At 43.9% G+C, this 20,725-nt stretch overlaps 2 protein-coding genes across 7 annotated transcripts in view; one reads left to right on the forward strand and one right to left on the reverse strand.

Moving 5' to 3' along the window:
- Positions 1–6,126, reverse strand: part of DNAAF19 (dynein axonemal assembly factor 19) — a 38,958-nt gene extending 32,832 nt beyond the window's left edge. The window contains exon 1 of one of the 5 annotated variants that reach the window (XM_078645141.1): positions 6,010–6,126. The gene's annotated coding sequence lies outside the window, so the exon portion shown is untranslated. Of the gene's footprint in view, positions 1–4,773; positions 4,845–5,488; positions 5,633–6,009 lie in introns of those variants that run through there. The other 4 variants (XM_078645142.1, XM_078645146.1, XM_078645143.1 and 1 more) reach the window with 4 other exon arrangements.
- EFTUD2 (elongation factor Tu GTP binding domain containing 2) overlaps positions 6,096–20,725 on the forward strand; it is a 283,894-nt gene continuing 269,264 nt past the window's right edge. Inside the window, exon 1 of one of the 2 annotated variants that reach the window (XM_078645140.1) lies at positions 6,096–6,403. The gene's annotated coding sequence lies outside the window, so the exon portion shown is untranslated. The remainder of the gene's footprint in view (positions 6,404–20,725) is intronic. The other variant, XM_078645139.1, reaches the window with a different exon arrangement.

A 20,725-nucleotide genomic window follows, 5' to 3' on the forward strand; every position in this document is an offset into this window, starting at 1 on the left:
TTTTAAAGACGTCCTATTAGAAGACGAAAGGTAGGGTATGAGTTCTGGGATCTTTAGCGTGATTGATTTGATAGGGATAGCTTTGAATTAAAATGAACTAGTACCCAAATAAATACTTAAGCAACACTTTGGTTGCTGGTGGGAACCAAAATAAAACATCAAAAGGCACGTGGATTCGTATCACCTGTAACAAGTGGAAACCCTAGGTGACGCACTGTGATGAAAGCATATATACATGTTGACTTGGTATGTACATGTAAAGAAACCTTATGGCATGAAAAGTGACTGTTTGAATGGGAGGCCTTAAAAGCGGACGGGAAATGCTCTCGGCATTGCGGGGGCGGGGGGCACATTCCTTTGACGTGTGAAGCAGGAGGCAGGGGAGCGGATCCCTTTGAAGTGAAGCTCTCGGCATTGCATTGCTGTGGTGGGTTTGATGCAATGATGCAGGGCAGGCGGCTCGGGAAGCAAATGGCAAGCGCGTGCACGGGCACATGCACTCGGCGCAATCCGCCTGGTTTAGCTTTCCTGGTTTCAACTTTATAGTCTCGACATCTGCAATGCGCAAGCGCATTGGCAGAGGTCGAGACCTAAGAAGGAGATATGTAATATGGACTAATTGAAGTTTGTCTAATATACAGTGAAATCAATATCTCAGAAGAGGTTTGCACCAGTCTTAAATTCAGACGATCGGAGAAGGAACATAAGAGACTCGAACATTAACATATTTCCATTGGACATGTGATACTAGGTTTACTATTACTGTTATGTTCCTACACTTGGCGACAGGGGTTGTGTACATCATTGCTGATTTGACATTAGTTGAGGCTTTTTTGTGTAAGTAGAATGGTACCTGAATGCTCGAAACATTGTGGAATGTATACCACTCACGGTTGTAATTTTGATGCATGCTGGGAGACACAGTACCGAGGGATGTTGGGAGGGAGGATTGAGGTTGAGTTGCGTAGTAGTAGCAGCTTGACCAGGCTAGAAACCGTCCCAGAGAACTCTTTAACATCGTTAAAAAGCAAACTTTCTCTGGCCCTCCTAAAATATTAGCCACTGTGGAAAGATGCGAAGAAATCGCCAGCTTGTTTTCGAATAAAGTCAACACGATCGAACTAGCCTTCTCTTCTCCCCCTCTCTCACTCCTATCTCCCCTCAGCCAACACCCCCCGAACATTCCTACCACACTTTTGTCCTCTTTTCCCCCGTATCACGATCTCTCTCAACCCCTCCCTACTCTCCCCCAACCTGACTCCACTCTTATGGGCCACCATGCTAAAAACAATGCTTCCTGGAGTGAATTTTGTCCAGTATCAGAAACCACTATCATCAACATAATTTCTAAACTCAAACCATCCTCTCATACCAATGATCCTCTTCCCGCCCATTTGGTTCAAGAACTCAAATACATCATTGCCCCAATATGGACCAATATCATCAACTCCTCGTTTTCCACTGGCTGTGTTCCTGCCTCCCTTCAGTTAGGTCAAAACTCCCCCATTCTCAAAAACACCTCCTCTGACCCCAATGACCTTAACAATCAACGCCCTATCTCAAACCTTCCCTTCCTCTCCAAAGCCCTTGAAAAATGTGTCCTGTCCCAATTAGATAACCATATCGTCTCCTTCAATCTCCTTGACGTTTTTCAATCTGGTTTTAGAAAGAGATGCAGTACCGAAACTGCTGTGCTCAATATTACAGATGACATTCATCGTTCTTTAGACAAAGGTGAATTCTCACTACTAATCCTCCTTGACCTCTCAGCTGCATTTGATACTGTCCACCATCCCATCTTTCTTAACACTCTCAAAGATCGCTTTGGGTTTGAGGGCACTGTACTCAAATGATTCTCCTTGTTCCTTCAAAATAGATCTCAACAAATTAAGCTCAGTCACTGCCTCTCCAAACCTCAACCTGTCTCACTTGGTGTCCAACAAGTTTCTATCCTTTCCCCAACCCTATTCAATCTATTCATGGAACCACTCACCCTCATTCTCAAACAAGCTAAAATCAGTTACCACCTATACGCTGACGATACCCAACTATACTGCAAGATCAAATCCCACAATGACATCCTTCACCTCAATGATACCCTGAATAAAGTCCAAGCCTGGTTCCATCTTAATCATCTCAAACTGAAACCTAAAAAAAAACGGAAATCATCCTTTTCACTCCCAAAAACATTTCCCTTCCTATTCAACTCTGGATCAATGATATCAAAGCACTTAATTGCTCCCTCTTCACCTCCAATTCTGTCAAATCCCTAGGCATCAGCATCGATCAGAATCTTAATCTCATCGCCCACATTAAAAATGCAGCTAAAGGTGCTATATTCACCCTTCATCACCTCAAAAAAATTAAACCTTTTATTCCAGCTGATGACTTCAAAATCGTTGTCCAATCGCTTGTCCTTTCCAGAATTGACTACGGTAACGCCACACTTGCTGGCTCCCCTAAAGTCCACCTTGTACCGATTAAATCTGTTCTCAACCTAGCTGCCAGACTTATCTCTGACTGTAAAAGATTTGACCACATCTCTCCTGTCCTCAAAAATCTCAATTGGCTCCCAATAGAAGGAAGATCCACTTACAAGATTGCATGTATCACTCACAAAGCTCTTCACCAAAACACCCCCTCTTACCTTTCAGACAAACTACAAAAAGCAGAGTGCTCCAGGTCCCTGAGGAGCACTAACTCCCTTGTCCTAATCCCGCCTAGACTCAAATGTAAAAAGACCCAATCTGGTGCATTCTCTGGTAATGCTCCTACGATTTGGAACTCTCTCCCCAAAGATCTTCGCTGCAACCCCTCCTACCCTCTCTTCAAAAAAAGACTCAAAGTACTTCTTCTCAACAAATATTGGGGTACCTAATGTCACTAAATCGGACTCTGTTCATTCTTTTTTCTTGTTCTCCCCTCGACCCACCCCCTCTCTCACTTTTCATATTTTCTCTCCCCCTCTCTACACTCCCATCTATCGCTTAAATTTCAACATTCCTCATCCCCTTAATGATATCTCTCTGTTTCTTTGCCTCCATCTCTCATTTGAATGCTATGCCTTATCCTATGTGATTAAGCTGCACATTGGTAATTTTGTCTTGATAGGTTTACCTACCTTGTAAAGCGCTCTGATACTCTTGGGTCCAGTAGCGCTATATAAAACCTTTTAAATAAATAAATAAAAGACATCTACGCCTTTTAAAAATGCATTTAAGTGGCAATTTTAAATAGGCAATGTAAGAATTGGTTTCTAGCAAATGGTAAAGGCCATTCATCTTGAATATTTTTTTTTAAGAGGCTTATCAGAAATGGTTTCTCAAAATTAGTATTCTATTAATTTACTTCTATGAAATCACATATGATAAAGCAACTACATATGGGGAAATAGAGTGTCGACAAGGAAGCAATCTCTTTACAAGACCGATTCCCATGCTGACCTGTTTACATGCAAAAACTACTATTTATAGAACCAGTATAAAGGCAACTCAATCACAAGATGTTCCTTATTTTTAAGGCTTATAAGAGAATCCTTGTACTTATGCTACTGGATAATGATGAACTAAAGCTCTTTCAAAATTTACTATTAGCAGAACAGTCCCACTCTGCCTATTAGTCACCAGAACCGGCCGGCCACCCACCTAACGCGCAATATGAAACATCAGGTGCCCTATGTATATCATCAACATCACGGACTGAACTGCTGCTCGCAATGTTGGCTGGGGAACTATTAGCGCAGTAGCGACCACTGGCAAATAAAACAGGCAGGCCATGGCAAATATTTTACCCAATGACACGCACTAACAAGCATTTTGAATGCAGTAGGTCCCGCATTTGCAAGAGTTTAAGCTATTGGGATTGTAAATGACAATTCCTTTTATTTATGTGTTTTTTAAAGCAATACACATATAAAAGGCATTGTAATTTCCAATGCCAATAGCTCAAACTCTTGCAAAAATCTTTAATGGTGGCTGCGCCCCTTTCTTTAGACGCTGCTTGCCGTATTCAGTTACACTGAGCAGAGTCTAAAGAAAGTGGTGTGGCCAACTTTAAAGTGAAAGCGCGGTATGGGGCGCTTTCACCCAAAAAGGAAAAAGAAATAAATTAAGAAAGGTTCTATAATGCAGCTGCTACAATGAAAGTGGACTGCGCTGTAAATTAAATAAATAAATGAGTGTGGCCACTAAAGTGAAAGCGGACTGCGCAGTAAATTCAATAAATAAGCGCGGCCGCTATAGTTAAAGCGGACCGCACTGTAAATTAAGTGAATACATTACTAATAACAATATAAAAGCAGGCGGCGTGCTGCGAAGTCATGGGTGGAATAGGGGAAGATCATAAAAAAAAATAATGCTCACCGACTACATAAAGCAACAACACAAGTAAAAAGTCCAGTCCTTATGGGAGGTTACAAATGCAGACAAGGGGGAACTAAGGAGGGGCTACTGAGCCTATTCACGAATGAAAAGCAACGATTTCAAAAGGACAGTAATAGGAGTCAATTGAAAAGATGGACAGGAAATGGGCAGAGCTTCTATTCCATAAATCCATACAGCATGCTTTGCAGAGCAGCACATGTGCTGCCCAGGCTCGACCTAATAAAAACCAGCAGTGCTCAAAGCCCTCAAATGTGGCCCGTTTTATACAGTGTTTATATTGGGCGCGATCACAAGCTCTGGAGTTGAGACTGAAGGCACTGTTAGTTTCGCACAGTGCCTGTCAGTGGGTTAAACCAACATAAAATGTTTAAAAATTAAAAGATGTACTTACCTCTACCGCCTCGTGCTCCTCTTCATCTCTGTAGCACAGGCCCCCAAAGCTACAGACAGCAACTCCACTCTATTAATCTATTAATTAACTTGATGCACTTTGTGCTCAGATGAAAAATACTTCAAAGAAATAAATAAATCTATATTGCCCCGGCTGCCTAACTTGATGCCCAGAGAGGAAATGACGTTTTGGGAAGAGTTTGTAATACTTTGTACATAGACTTCTGTTGAACTAGTTTCCTTTAACCTTATAAGGCAAGCATTTCCAATTAAATGGGTCTCGCGTTTGCAAGAGTTTGAGCTATTGGCATTGTAAATGACAATGCCTTTTATTAATGTGTTTTGAAAACCTTCAAGAGGTGCATAAAAACGCACTTTGTACTTATAGTCCTTTCTCACAAGTAGCAAGGCTGGCTGTAAAAGAGGTGAGGTTACTGCCAGCGTTGCTTCTCATAAGCATTACAAAGTGAGTGCTTACTACACTGCCAATATAGTTCAAACTCTCGAAAATGCGAGGCCTATTGCATTGCAAATGCTTGTTTTCTTTTCCAAGTTGGTGTTAATTTAATTTTGAAAAAACTGTTGATCTTTGAGCGCCTTTGCCCCACCAACTGCACCAATGTCTAGCATCTCAACGAGCCCAATGACACTAGAAGATTCAGACTGCTGTACAGAGAAGTACATAGTCTTAAAAAAGAGAAAAAACAAATAGTTACTCGAGCGACGATTACGAAAACCATACTTCTAAACGTTTGCCAAGGTGAGCTCAGTTATACGGACAGGACAGAAGAACAACTCGATCCGCGAGTAGCAGCAACTAAGGTCCGACTTTTCCCAAAAAGTGTGAGACAGACTGGTACGGATCAACGCGTCTCCATAGCAACCGTGATCATGCACTATCTTAAGCACCTCCCTTCAGCCCAGGCACGAGCTCACGCCATCACAAAGATCTAATAACCATTTTGGAATGTATCCGATTTAATTTGGTAGTACAAATGTTCAAATATTTATGTACGATAACGTTATTTAAGAAACGTTTGACATAAAATAATGGAATGTTTTTGCTTTTATATTTAATATTGTTAAAATGATTCATAATACCTACGTTTGTCTACAGCTATCAGGTCTTAGGAATTTTCTAAACGTTTTAAATTGTGCTATAAAAAACCTGGCATTAACAATGATAAAGATTCTACGACAACATGCCGCCTAGAATACAGTAAATTGGTTAACGTACCGTTATAGCGCTGCGTCCATCTTACGTGTATGAGAACTCCTCCTCCTTCAAAACATGAAAGTGGCGGGGCTAGAAGGTTTACCCTTAAGTAGAACGAGAGCTGTGAGAGGTGTCTTTACGAGAGCCTGCTGAAAATGTCGATAAATCTCCAGCTATCGTTCCATTTAGAAAAAAATCATTTTATTTGACCGGGTGTTCGTAGATCTCCTCTCCCGCTCGTAGTTCAGCACAAATGTAGCCACTCCGGTGGTTGAGGGCATTTCTCAGTTCAGGCGGTAAGAGGGCAGCCTGACTACAACGTTCCTACTGTGTCGCGCGGGTCCTTTCAATACAGCTCTCACACACAGCTTGCAGTAGGAAGGCGCATGGGAAAAGAGCTGGGCAAGTGAAACAGGTAAGAGGAGTATATTTGGGGGAAGATAAGAACGGTGGTATTTTTTTCGGGAGGGGCGTTGTTTGGGCTGAGTTGGCACATGATGGCTATAAAGGGGATAGCTGTTTTTTCGTTGTTACTGATGTTTGCTTCTATAGAGTGTCCTTATTTGGGACTTGGCTAGAGTGGAGACAAGGTGGGGGTTTTGACTTCTGTGTTCGCTGCATGGGGTAATTCAAGGTGATCAGTAAGAAATGGGCTCTCATCCAGCCTGTGCTTTAAATGGAAATATAAAGGTGCAGGTACTTACTGTTTACAGTACCTCTTTTCTCCCGAATAGTGACAGTACTCTGACATTACATTTATTGTATCAGTGCTGAGAAGTGCAGGTGCTCTCCCTTTCAAATTTAAGAAGTGCGTGTACTCCGTTCCGGTCAGTATCTGCCCATTTAACGCACGAGATATAGTTAGTTTTTTTTTGAGCACATAAACAATTTTTCATGGCGTATTTCTGTCATTTTTTTCGCGACGTGCCACCTCCATCAACCTGTGGTGTCTTTCTGCATTGCTCTGAGCATCCTCATTAAAAGGAGTTACGTTCAGTTACTTTTTGTTGCTTATGTGTAGCGATGGGTCAGTCATTCATACATGTCAACAAACCTGATTCGTGCCTAATAATGTTTAGTTGTAACAGTAAGCCAATACTAAGCAACGAGCCACGTCCGAATATGGGAACACTTAGAAAGTGTACCTATGAATGTATTCCAACACCCCCCCCCCCGTTGCTTACCATTGGCTTTGTGTGTATTTTTCTTTCTCTGATTACAAAGTCAACAACAAAATCTAAATGTCTGTTGATGAACTATGCTGACGATCACATCAATACATTGGGTGATGACGTTTCCGCACATTAACGTTGGTGCGCTGTACTTTTTGCAGTAAAACTGTATGAGTGCAAATGTAATGGTCATCTCAGTTGCGTTGTCTGTAATGGCAGTATGCTACCATATGTTGATGTCTGTGAGTTTTGTAGAGCGCATAGCTGCCTAAGGGCTTCCCAGCTATACGGAGCAGTAGAGGGCGTGTACTCAACCTGGGAATAGCCATGTCTTCAGTTCTTTCCTGAAGGCAATCTCATCTGTAAGGAATCTTAGTTCTATGGGCATGGAGTTCCAAAGTTTTAGTACTGAATGCGTGAAAAATCTTCCTCCCCATCTGGATTGCCTGATCCTAGTGGTTTGACCAGGCCATCTGCAAAGGATCTTAGGGCTCTTTCCGGTGTTTAGGGTGTGATCGATCAGGGCCCTGAATAAAGTTGGCCCTTTTCCGTTCAAGGCCCTGTGTGCTATGCACAGTGCCTTGAACTTGACTCTGGCCTGAACCGGCAGCCAGTGGAGTGTTTTCAGAGCCTTTTTCGCTATTTCATATCTTGGTATACTTCTGAGTAACCTGGCTGCTGCATTCTGTACCATCTGTAGTCTATTCAGCACGTATTTGGGTGACTAGGAAGAGAGAGTTCCCGTAGTCTAGTCGCAAGACTACCAAAGACTATATCACTGTTCTCTGGGACTCCTCTGGAATGAGGTCAAGAATTTTTCGGTGTATCCACAAAATTCCAATACAGGTGGCGCCCAGTTTCCCGGCTTGAGTTTCCATAGTGAGGTTGTGGTCTATCCACACTCCTAGGTTCTTTATGGAATTTTTATGCACCTGTGGATTCCCAATTCTTTTGGCCATTCCATGGTGACTTGTAAAGGCAGATTGTTACCTAGGAACATGAGTTCTGTTTTGTCCCCGTTCAGTTTTAGCTTGCAGCTTGTCATCCAGCTGGCTACCTTTTCCATGCAGGTAGACACTAGATTTTGTTTCGAGTCCGGGTCCCCTGCTACTGAAAGTACCTGTTGGGTCTTATCTGCATATGTTACGATTGACAACCCAAATTCCTGGATAATCTCGGCCAGAGGTTGCATGTACAGGTTGAACAACGTAGGGCTGAGGGAGGAGCCCTGTGGCACACCACACGTGACCTCTAGACTGTCTGAGAAGTGTCTGCATTCTGTGGTTTGAAAGGATCTGTCCTTCATGAATGATACTATCCACCTTAACGCGCGGTCTTGGATCCCTGCTCTCTCTATTCTAAGAATGAGTGTTTTGTGATCCACCGTATCGAAGGCTGCACTCAAATCGAGCAGCAGGATGGCGGCAGCACCTCCTTGATTGATGATTCCCTTCAGTTCTTCTGTGCCCAGTAGTAAGGCAGAATCGGTGCTGTGTGCTGGTCTGAATCCCATTTGGGTCTGGTCCAGTACCTCAATCTCCTCTAAGAATTGGGATAGCATGTGGTTGACAGGTTTTTCAGCCATCTTTCCTAAGATGGGTAGGAGTGATATGGGGCGGAAATTCCCCATATCTTTTGGGTCTGTGTGTGGCTTTTTGAGCAATATTTCCAGGATTTCAGCAATTTTTCTTACCTGAGGGATAGAGCGAGTAACTCTGTGGCGGTTGTCAGGATGATGTCTCCCCCCTGTAACAGAATATGGGGGGGGTGGATTGGATCTAAGGGGGACCAAGATGTGATGCCTTGTAGGATCTTGGTAGTAGTGTCTTTATTTATTGCTGGAAATTCCTTTAGTATATGTCACACAGTGTGCTCCGTAACAGCTTTAGTACCCCAAGGGTCTGGATTATCTCTACTCCCTGTCATGGAGTTGTAGATGTTAACAACTTTATTTTTAAAACAGGCTGCCAGTTCGTTGTATCTCTCCTTAGAGGAGATTGTGGAGAGGCATCCGGTTCTATTGATGTGAGGGATTTAGCCATCTTGAAAAGTTCTCTGGAAGATTGAGTGGCTAACTTTATTTTTTCCTAGAAATATCTGGCTTGGGCTATCTTGATTTCATTGTGGTAGTGTCTGATCTCTTTCTTATATTGTCTTTTTAAGGTTGTATCATATGATTTCTGCTAGGTTCCTTCGTTTTTTTTTTTTGCAGGCTCTTTTTAGAGATGCCAGATCGCTGTTAAACCAGGTTGGTTTTCTTTGTATCTTGTTTGTTCCTGTCCTCTCTTTCTTACTACAGTGCTCTGCCGCTTTCGTGAGCCAGTTGTACCATGGATACTCCACATTGTCCCACCCCATTCAACTCTTCACCACTCCACACTGCGTCACTGCACTCTTCTTTGCACCACTCCACTTCTCTCCACTCTAGGCCAATGCACTCTATCCCGTATTACTCCACTATGTAACACTGCGCTCTTCAATACTGCACTCTGCGCCACTCCACTCTATGATGCCACTACCTTGTGCGCCAATGCACTCTACACCACTCTACTCAAAACAAATGCACTCTACTCTATTCCAATCTACTCTGCATCAAATTACTTTACGCCCATCTGTTCTACTCTGTCACTACACTCTGTTCTACTCTGCGTCACTGCAATCTACACCACACTATTCTACTCTGCACCACTGTACTCTGTGGCACTCTACTCTGCACGACTGCAATGTACGCCACAGCACTCTACACCAATAAACTCCACGCTCTCTACTGTACACCACTACAATATGACATTATACTCCGCAACATTACACTCTCTGCCACTCTACTTTATGCCACTCTACTTTATGCCACTCTACACCACTGTGCTCTACGTCAATCCATTCTAATCTCCTCTGCACCACTCTACTCTATACTACTGCACGCTATGCCACTTCACTATACTCTGATACAATTTACTCTGCCACTGCAGTCTACGCCACTCTAAGCGTCACTCCACACCATGCCACTGCACTCTATGCCAATCTACTTTGCACCATTGCACTCTAACCCATTACCCTCTACTCTGCATCACTGCACTCTACACCACTCTATTCCACTGCACTCTACGACAGTCTACTCTGCAGTTCTGAACTCTCTGCCACCCTACTCTTTACTGTCTGCCAATGCACTCTACTCTGCACCAATCTTCGCCACTCTTATGCACTCTACTCTACTGTGCATTCTGACACTGTACTCTACGCTGCTGTAATCTACTCTGCACCACTCTACTCTGCCAGTGCATTGTAGCCCAATCTACTGTTTACCACTGCATTCTCCACCACTCCACGCCACTCTGCAACACTGCACTCTATGCCACTTAAATCTGCACCACTGTATGCCACTGCACTCTCCACCAATGCTCTTTACGCTACTTTACTCTACTGCACTCTACGACACTTTACAGCTCTGTACTCTCTGTCACTGAACTCTATACCACTGTACTCTGCAGCACCTTACTCTATGCCACTGCAGTCTACTTGGCAGCACTCATCGCCATCTAATCTACTGTGCACAACTGCACTCCGACACTGCACTCTATGCCTCTCTACTCTGCACCACTCTACTCTGCACCACTCTACTCTGCTTGTGCACTCTACCCCACTCTACTGTGACCACTTCACTCTTCACCACTGCACACCACACTACTTTGCAACACTGCACTCTATACCACTACTCTATACCACTCCACTCTTCACCGTTCCTCTTTGCAACTTCTCTCTACTGTGAAACAATCTACTCTACACCACTGCACTCTATGCCACTGCACTTTACGGCACTCTACTCCGCTCTACGGCACTGCAGTCAACTCTGCGCCACTGTGTTCTACGCCACTACTCAATGCCACTGCATCACTATACTCTACCCTGCACCACTCTGAAACAGTCTGCTGTATACCACTGCACTCTGTGGCACTCTGCACAAATACACTCTATGCCACTGTAATTTACCCATAACAACTGCACTCTATGCCAAAACACTCTATGTTGAGCCACTCTAAGCCACTGTAATCTACCCTAAACAACTGCACTCTACTTTGCATCACTGCACTTTACGCCAATATGCTCTACAACATTCTACTCTGTGCCGCTGCAATCTGCACCATTGCGCTGTACGTCCCTGCACTCTATGCCACTCTATTCTTCTCTGCACGACTATATCCTGTGGGCTTTCCATAGTGGCTCCTCCAAAGGCCCTAATGTAGAATAGTCTCACAACGTTTCCACTGAATGACATCAGTACAGCAATGATAGATTGCCTGTATTGCAGTATTGGGTCCATGGCAAAGAAGAGAAACATGGGATTTTATCACTACCCATTGCCCCCAAACTATGCTTCTTCAGAGACCTGACTTTGCAGAACAGGGCTTCTCTGTATTCCACTTGCCATAACAGAACGCTATCATGTGATTAAATTAGACAGGGAAGAACGTTCGGGAGGCGGTGTCATCATCGCCTTTGACGACTCCATAAAAGTTGAATCTATCGATACCCTACTCACAACATGGATTGAGATTTGTATATTTAAATTTTTTACTTCAGCTACTGATGTCTGAAAAGAGGGTTTGATATATCTTCCGCCAGGCACCAGGAAAGATCTCCCCAGTCTTTAATTGATTATATTGCTCCCCGTATCCTAGCCTCTGATAAATTTCTGTTGTTGGGGGATTTTATTGATCAAGGTGTGTCGGAACTTCTAGCTGACATGGAGTCAGTAGGGCTTTAAAAAAAGGTGATGGGCACGACACACTCGTGATCCTATTTTAACAAATCTAGTGGAAAAACATACAAACCTCCCATGCCAATCACCAGGTCATACTATTATTTGATCATGTTCTCAATCCCTTTAAGAATGTCTTGGGTAAGTCCAAGAGTGAGGACTTCAGACCCCTTTGCCTCTGGAAGATGGTTACTCCTGCCAAAGTTTCGGAGACTTTCAAGATTCCCATACTGTCACCCCATATGGATATGAATTCTGCTATGGCTGTCTATAATGACGCACTAACATACTTTAGATTATATAGCCTCCCTCAAGAAAGCTGCATCCACTTCTCCCAGAAGTCATACACCCTGGTACACAGACATTTTACGTCAAGCAGCATTTCGGGCTAAGCTAAGGAACTATCATACTATGATTAAAACAGTACAAAGAGGGTGTTTAACCTCCACTATAGACCAAGCGGGGAACTCCACAAAGGAGTTCTACAAAGTGCTAAATAACTTTTTGAATCTGCATGCATGCACAACTACTATCCCGGCCTCCCAAAAACTCTGTGATTCTCTTGCAGATTTCTTCAAAGTAAAAATGAACTCCAAGAGCTTCCCACATGTACACCCTGAGACTGATTTTGATTGGAATCAACCACATCTTGGTGCCAATGCTAGTCTGTGTGATTTTGATCCTTGCTGTATGGAGCAGATGGTGAAAATACTAGCCCTTGCAAAATCAGGCTCTCACTGCGATTCGTGTCCCCCCAGTATTGTGACCAGTTTATCCTGTCATCTGGCACCTTCCATAAAGACGTGCCAACCGAAAGGAAGTGATTTTTATTTAACAAGGGAACCCAATAAGTACCTTTGGACCATGGGTAATCAATTTTACAAAGACAACAAGGGTCCTCAGGGAATAATGATAAACAGCAAGAATAATTTTTACAGACCACAATCGGTACTATAACGAAATTTCCAAACCCAGCCGGGTGAGGAATTGTTTAATTTGAAAAATAAAAAGGAAATGTGGTTGACCAAGGTGGTCAGTTATGGACAATTCAGATGGGGCACAGTCCTGTACCTATCCATCAAGGAAAAGACTGTAGCAGAGGTACTACAAAAGTAAAGGAAAAGGTTTACAGGCAAAAGATTTGGAGCCAAAATGTCGCTTGTGAAATAATGAACAATGCAAAAAACAAGTTTCGACATACAGTATTTACAGAGTGGCATACAATTCAATTTTCTGTAATACTGTTTAAACCGTCAACGTTTCGATCCCCAGGCTCCTAATGAACCGGGATCATCATCAGGACTGTTAAAACATTTGCCTGTTTCTAGAAATGCCTGCGGAAAATGAAGGAGGAGAAAAAGAATAGAAAACATAAGGCATTTGCCTAAATAAGTGAAAGATATATACAGACTATTCACAAACAGTTTGCGTGCCGAGGACTACTTACACTATGTAGGATTGTGCAGTTGACCTGAGGAATACTCATAATAGTGGAGCCGTCTTGGTGATTTGAAAAAAACGGATTCAGTGGTGAGCGAGGACAATTGTGAACTAATGGGTGAAAAACTGCTGATGTCGAAACTCTATGTGCACGTGGGGTGTTTATCATACCGAGCAGTGCCTCCAGTAATTTAGAGCATATCACGGGCGCATAGTGAACGTGTGGGGCCTATAAGTGAGGCCAACCCGGCCAGTGAATATGTGTCATGCACAGGCGGAGTGTCAGCTCTAGAAAGGCGCCGTGTTTACGACTTTCAAGTGACTGTAAAAGCCAGTACTGACCTGCCGGGCAAATAGGTGATAACCTGGTCAGGCACCAGGGTAGTCAAAATACCGAAGGATTGTCGGTACCTGTAGTGGGAAAAACATTGTTTTAGGGAGGTGCCTGTTGTGCAATTCGGCCGCGTGGGAATTGAATTGGCACTTTACCTGGTTGGGAGGCTGGAAAATAAACCTCCGAGCAGAGCGAAATTTCGATTATCAATCGATCTATTGACTTGCTTCCTAAATTAGGGCGAGTATTATTCCACAACCGGTGGGCTGGAAAGAGATAAGAGAGGGGAAAACGGGGATTAGAAATAGGGCGGACGAAAACCTCGGTGGGGGTTTCCAAGAGACCCTAGGGCGTGTGCTTACCTGATAATGCCTCACGAGTTGAGTCGGGAAGACGGCGAGACTTGGTGGTCTCTCTCCGTGTCCTGGCAGCATCAATGCGCTGTCCTGGCGTTGCTGCTCCACCGGCGCTTAAGGCATGTGGTGGATTTGAAAAAACAGAGGACGGACTGGATGTTCGTTTCCTCTGTAGTCGCCATGTTGGAATGGGCATGGACCGAAAACATAATAAAAGGACTGAAGTGCACGCCGGATTAAGGATGGTGAGGGTGTTGGAACCTTCGTAATGGTGAAAGTGAAACGCGAATCGGCCATATTGTAAGGGCTACCGTAGTGATAAAATTATGAGTGCATTTGAGGAAACATACCTCGTGGTTGTGCGACGTACTCCTCGAGTGACCTCAGGCCACATGTGTAGCTCTCTATATACATAACGATTAATTTACAGACATTGATGTTGAAATTATTCAGTACTCCTATGCATATACAATATATTGCAGTAACATCTAGTGCATGATAGTGGTGGAGCCACAGGAGTTATACATGTTAGTTATATTGTAATTTAACACATGCAGCAGAATGGGGTATGGAATACTGCTTGGTTATAGGGTTTCAGGGAATAGAACCAATTTCCAATGTCAGTAAACCAAAATTGTCTTTTTTCATTTTTCAGGGCTTGAGCAAAGAGCAGATCAAAGGAGGGAGGTCCAGTCCTCCATGCGGTTTAGGCCGTTGTTGATAGAGTCCAAAAGTATTATGCACTTCAATTCTTCTTTATTGAGGAGGCTTGTCATGCTCCCACCTCTTGGGGGTAATTTTAGGGCCTTTAAAATTGTCCAGCGGATGTCATCCTCATCATGGTTGGCCTCAATGAAATGCTCTACCAGCGGTGCATTCTGTGTTTTGCATCTAATGCGACTTCTGTGCTGGCAGATGCGGGTCTTGACTTTTTGAGATGTTTGGCCCACATATACTTTTGGACATGGGCATTGAATGAGATACACAACATTACTCGTATTACAGTTGGTTAGGGTGTTGCATTGAAACTTAATGTTGTTAAACTCTAGTGTCTTACCTTCAATGGTTAGATTACACACAACGCAACCCCCACATTTTACATGCCCAACAACGGGGGACAATTTTAAAGGCCCTAAAATTACCCCCAAGAGGTGGGAGCATGACAAGCCTCCTCAATAAAGAAGAATTGAAGTGCATAATACTTTTGGACTCTATCAACAACGGCCTAAACCGCATGGAGGACTGGACCTCCCTCCTTTGATCTGCTCTTTGCTCAAGCCCTGAAAAATGAAAAAAGACAATTTTGGTTTACTGACATTGGAAATTGGTTCTATTCCCTGAAACCCTATAACCAAGCAGTATTCCATACCCCATTCTGCTGCATGTGTTAAATTGCAATATAACTAACATGTATAACTCCTGTGGCTCCACCACTATCATGCACTAGATGTTACTGCAATATATTGTATATGCATAGGAGTACTGAATAATTTCAACATCAATGTCTGTAAATTAATCGTTATGTATATAGAGAGCTACACATGTGGCCTGAGGTCACTCGAGGAGTACGTCGCACAACCACGAGGTATGTTTCCTCAAATGCACTCATAATTTTATCACTACGGTAGCCCTTACAATATGGCCGATTCGCGTTTCACTTTCACCATTACGAAGGTTCCAACACCCTCACCATCCTTAATCCGGCGTGCACTTCAGTCCTTTTATTATGTTTTCGGTCCATGCCCATTCCAACATGGCGACTACAGAGGAAACGAACATCCAGTCCGTCCTCTGTTTTTTCAAATCCACCACATGCCTTAAGCGCCGGTGGAGCAGCAACGCCAGGACAGCGCATTGATGCTGCCAGGACACGGAGAGAGACCACCAAGTCTCGCCGTCTTCCCGACTCAACTCGTGAGGCATTATCAGGTAAGCACACGCCCTAGGGTCTCTTGGAAACCCCCACCGAGGTTTTCGTCCGCCCTATTTCTAATCCCCGTTTTCCCCTCTCTTATCTCTTTCCAGCCCACCGGTTGTGGAATAATACTCGCCCTAATTTAGGAAGCAAGTCAATAGATCGATTGATAATCGAAATTTCGCTCTGCTCGGAGGTTTATTTTCCAGCCTCCCAACCAGGTAAAGTGCCAATTCAATTCCCACGCGGCCGAATTGCACAACAGGCACCTCCCTAAAACAATGTTTTTCCCACTACAGGTACCGACAATCCTTCGGTATTTTGACTACCCTGGTGCCTGACCAGGTTATCACCTATTTGCCCGGCAGGTCAGTACTGGCTTTTACAGTCATTTGAAAGTCGTAAACACGGCGCCTTTCCAGAGCTGACACTCCGCCTGTGCATGACACATATTCACTGGCCAGGTTGGCCTCACTTATAGGCCCCACACGTTCACTATGCGCCCGTGATATGCTCTAAATTACTGGAGGCACTGCTCGGTATGATAAACACCCCACGTGCACATAGAGTTTCGACATCAGCAGTTTTTCACCCATTAGTTCACAATTGTCCTCGCTCACCACTGAATCCGGTTTTTTCAAATCACCAAGACGGCTCCACTATTATGAGTATTCCTCAGGTCAACTGCACAATCCTACATAGTGTAAGTAGTCCTCGGCACGCAAACTGTTTGTGAATAGTCTGTATATATCTTTCACTTATTTAGGCAAATGCCTTATGTTTTCTATTCTTTTTCTCCTCCTTCATTTTCCGCAGGCATTTCTAGAAACAGGCAAATGTTTTAACAGTCCTGATGATGATCCCGGTTCATTAGGAGCCTGGGGATCGAAACGTTGACGGTTTAAACAGTATTACAGAAAATTGAATTGTATGCCACTCTGTAAATACTGCATGTCGAAACTTGTTTTTTGCATTGTTCATTATTTCACAAGCGACATTTTGGCTCCAAATCTTTTGCCTGTAAACCTTTTCCTTTACTTTTGTAGTACCTCTGCTACAGTCTTTTCCTTGATGGATAGGTACAGGACTGTGCCCCATCTGAATTGTCCATAACTGACCACCTTGGTCAACCACATTTCCTTTTTATTTTTCAAATTAAACAATTCCTCACCCGGCTGGGTTTGGAAATTTCGTTATAGTACCGATTGTGGTCTGTAAAAATTATTCTTGCTGTTTATCATTATTCCCTGAGGACCCTTGTTGTCTTTGTAAAACCGAAAGGAAGTGTGCAAAAGTTTCTCAGCTCCTTAAAAAGCCTCATCTAAATATTGAAGTCATAGAAAGCCTCATTAATAAACAACTCATTTTCTTTCTAGAAGACCACACGATTCTAGACTCTTATCAATTCAGTTTTAGAGCAATACATAGCACAGAGGCTGCTGTACTGGCAGTCACAGATAATATTTGCTTCTCCTTCGATGCGGGTACTCCAGTCATGCTAGTTCTATTGGGCCTGTCTGCAGCTTTTGACACGATCTCGCACGCTATTCTAAACAGTAGTTTCCATGAAGCAGGCGCCCAAGTAAGAGCGCTACACTGGCTTAGAGATTTCCTTGACAATCGCACTCAAAATGTTTGTCTTGCCCCTTTTAAATGAAAAACAAGGCACTTCAATACAGAGCTTTCTCATCGCTGGTGTCTTGAGTCCAACCCTTTTCAATGTCTATGTAGCACCTATTACTCGGACTGTGAGAGCATACAGTGTGAAGATTGTGTCATACGCTGATGACACTCCACTCCTAAATTCCTTTGGTCCTGACAAAGTGAAAGCCCAATTTGCATATTGTATATCCGAGATTGGCAACTGAATGGCTTATAACGGCCTCCAACTCAACAGTGCAAACTCCGAGATCTTGCTGCTTGGCAAAGCCCAACAGCTATGGTCAGAAGGCTGGTGACCCTCCAACCATGGCCCTGTTCCCTTCGCTAAGCAAGTGATGAAAAATATGGGAGTTATGATTGATCACACTTTGTCCATTAGAGACCAAGTCAGCTCTACATGCGGCATGTGTTTTACCACAGTGAGACTCTAATAAAAAAGTAAAAATAAAAAAATGTTCCCTGGCTTCTTCTTCCTCCACTTGTCCAGGCTTTCATAGCCAGTCGCCTGGACTACGAACATTCCTTACTGGTATCTGCAAACAAAAACTTGCTGGCTAAACTGCAAGTTGTGCAGAACACAGCAGCTCGGTTAATCTTCAACCATCCTGTACGGTCTCCTTCTGCCCCATACTGAAGAAACTCCATTGGCTACCTGTTAAAAAATGCATAGTCTTTAAGCTGTGCTGTCTAACACATCATTTTTTATTGTATAAATCCTCACCTGTCCATCTTCATTCAAGACTCAGACATTACCATCCTCCTAGAGAGTTAAGGTCCTCCAATAAAGCTCTTCTGCAGACCCCCAGTGTCTGCACTGTCAGATTGGGTGGCAGGTCCTTTTCATACTTGGCCCCGTATCATTGGAACAAATTGCTTTTTCACATCTGCTCTGTTTTCCGGAATTTTAAGAAGATGTTAAAAACATGGATGTTCTGAACTCACTCGCCCTTGCCTGCATCGCAATCCCCGCGGTACTCCTTTGGGAGTGAGATGTGCGCTCTACCAAGAACAATAAATACTCCTCATCACTGCTCTCTGCACCACTCCACAATCCTGCACTCTGACACTCTAATCTGCTTGCCTGCATTCTATGCCACTCCACTCTGTGAACTTTACTCTGCACTCTACCCTGCACCACTCCACTCGGTCACTTCACTCTACGCCACTTTGCTCCACTCTGCGCCACTACAATCTACTCTGCATCGTTCTACTCTTTCCCACTGCACCCTACGCTACTCTATTACTGCCCTCAATGCACTCTACACCACTTTACTCAGAACCAATGCATTCTACGCCTCTGAATGTTGTTATGTTATGTTAAAATTATTTATAGAGGGCACTTACACTAGGCGGTTTCATGGCGCTAGGAGCGGAAGGACGGCGGCAGGGGGCTTTATTCATAAGCTTGGGAAAACAGGAGAGTTTTAAGAAGAGTTCTAAATTGAGTGTAGCAAGTTACCGATCTCAGCTCGATTGGGAGGGAATTCCAAAAACGGGGGGCAACAAAAGAAAACCTGAGACCATGATGTTTTTTGCGTTTGTTGGTGGGGATAGTGAGCAAGTTAAGGTGGGAGGAGCGGAGTTCGCGAGAGGGAACATATCGGTGGATCCTGGAGGAGATAAAGGCAGGGCCCTGACCAGCGAGGGCTTTGAAGATGGTACAGCCCAATTTAAATAAACAGCGTTTAGCTACTGGGAGCCAGTGAAGGCTCTTCATCAGGGGGCTAACGTGCTGATGCTTGGGTAGACGGAAAATGAGCCTAGCTGCTTGGTTTTGTACGAGCTGTAGGCGATGAAGCTAGTATGCTGGGATGCCAACATAGAGCGCATTCGCATAATCAATGTGCGAGGTGACCAGGGCCAAGGTAACAAGGGTGAGGGCCTCGGTGGTCAAGAACCTGCAGATCTTCCGAATTCTGCAAAGGTGGAAGAAACAGGAGGATACTACTGCATTGATTTGTGGCTTCAAGGACAAATCGCTGCAGATGATGACCCCAAGACTTGTTACAGAGTCCACTGGGCAGGGGGGACTGCTCAGAGGTGAAGGCCAAAAGCTGGAGTTCCAGGGGTTGGTAGCGCCTCCAGTCAGTGTGAGCTCTGTTTTGTCGGGGTTAAATCTGCTCCACTGTACTTTACGCCACTTATAAATATAACAAATAAGTATAAATCCGTATTTGTAAAGCGCAAACTACTCACCCTTACAGGTCTCGAGGCGCTGGGGACCGTTGTGGAAATTAAGTGAGCTGTTGCCCAGAGTCACATGGCGCTGAGCTTAGCTGCCGTCGGAGCCAGGGATCGAACCGTGAACCCTGTGCTCTGAAGTCAGCTGCCCTGGCCGCTGCACCCCACCTCTCCACTTCACTCTAGGCCACTGCCACACTCCACGATATTCCACTCCGATGCTCTACTCCATAAAAATCTGCTCCACTGACACACTACTCCACTCCATGCTACTCCACGCGGACACTATTCTGCTCTGCGCAACTCCCTCTATGCCACTCCATGCCACTTTTTCTCCACTTTATTCTATAAGGCCTCGAAAAATCTTAAAAACATTACTAGAACTGGAGGTCTAGTGACCAGAATTATTTACTCAACCTAACATCAATATAATCCACCCACAATTCATTCTTGTTCCCTACCCAAGAAGTGACGTGCATCTTCTTTTCACCTGCTCCAAATGGATTAAAAAAAAACACAACACAAATATTTTCCCTGTGGTGGCTTCATTTTCCACTGGAAATCAGTGTAGTGAACGAGCTGAGCTTTCCCAGACATGGGTAAGACAAGGACTGCCATAGAATACCATGCATCAAAGGTAGCCCTAAGGATGTCTTACAGAGTACCTTTCTAGTTTCCTTTTGTGTATGTTTGGTGCATGTGTGCATTTGCATGCGTGACTGTATAAACTGTGCCTGCAAGCTAGTGTTTGTGTGCGTATTCCCACCGCTGTATATGCTCCTGAGAGCGTAGATCTATGTATGTGACTTAGTGTCAGTATGCCTGTGTGTTTACGGCGCATTTGTGAATCTGTGCTTGTGTGAGGCCTTGTGTTGAAGTGACTGCATAACTTCCTATGCATGTATTGTGTGTTTGGTTATC

Source organism: Lissotriton helveticus, chromosome 5_1 (assembly GCF_964261635.1).
Source record: "Lissotriton helveticus chromosome 5_1, aLisHel1.1, whole genome shotgun sequence".
Classification (NCBI taxonomy): Eukaryota; Metazoa; Chordata; class Amphibia; order Caudata; family Salamandridae; genus Lissotriton; species Lissotriton helveticus.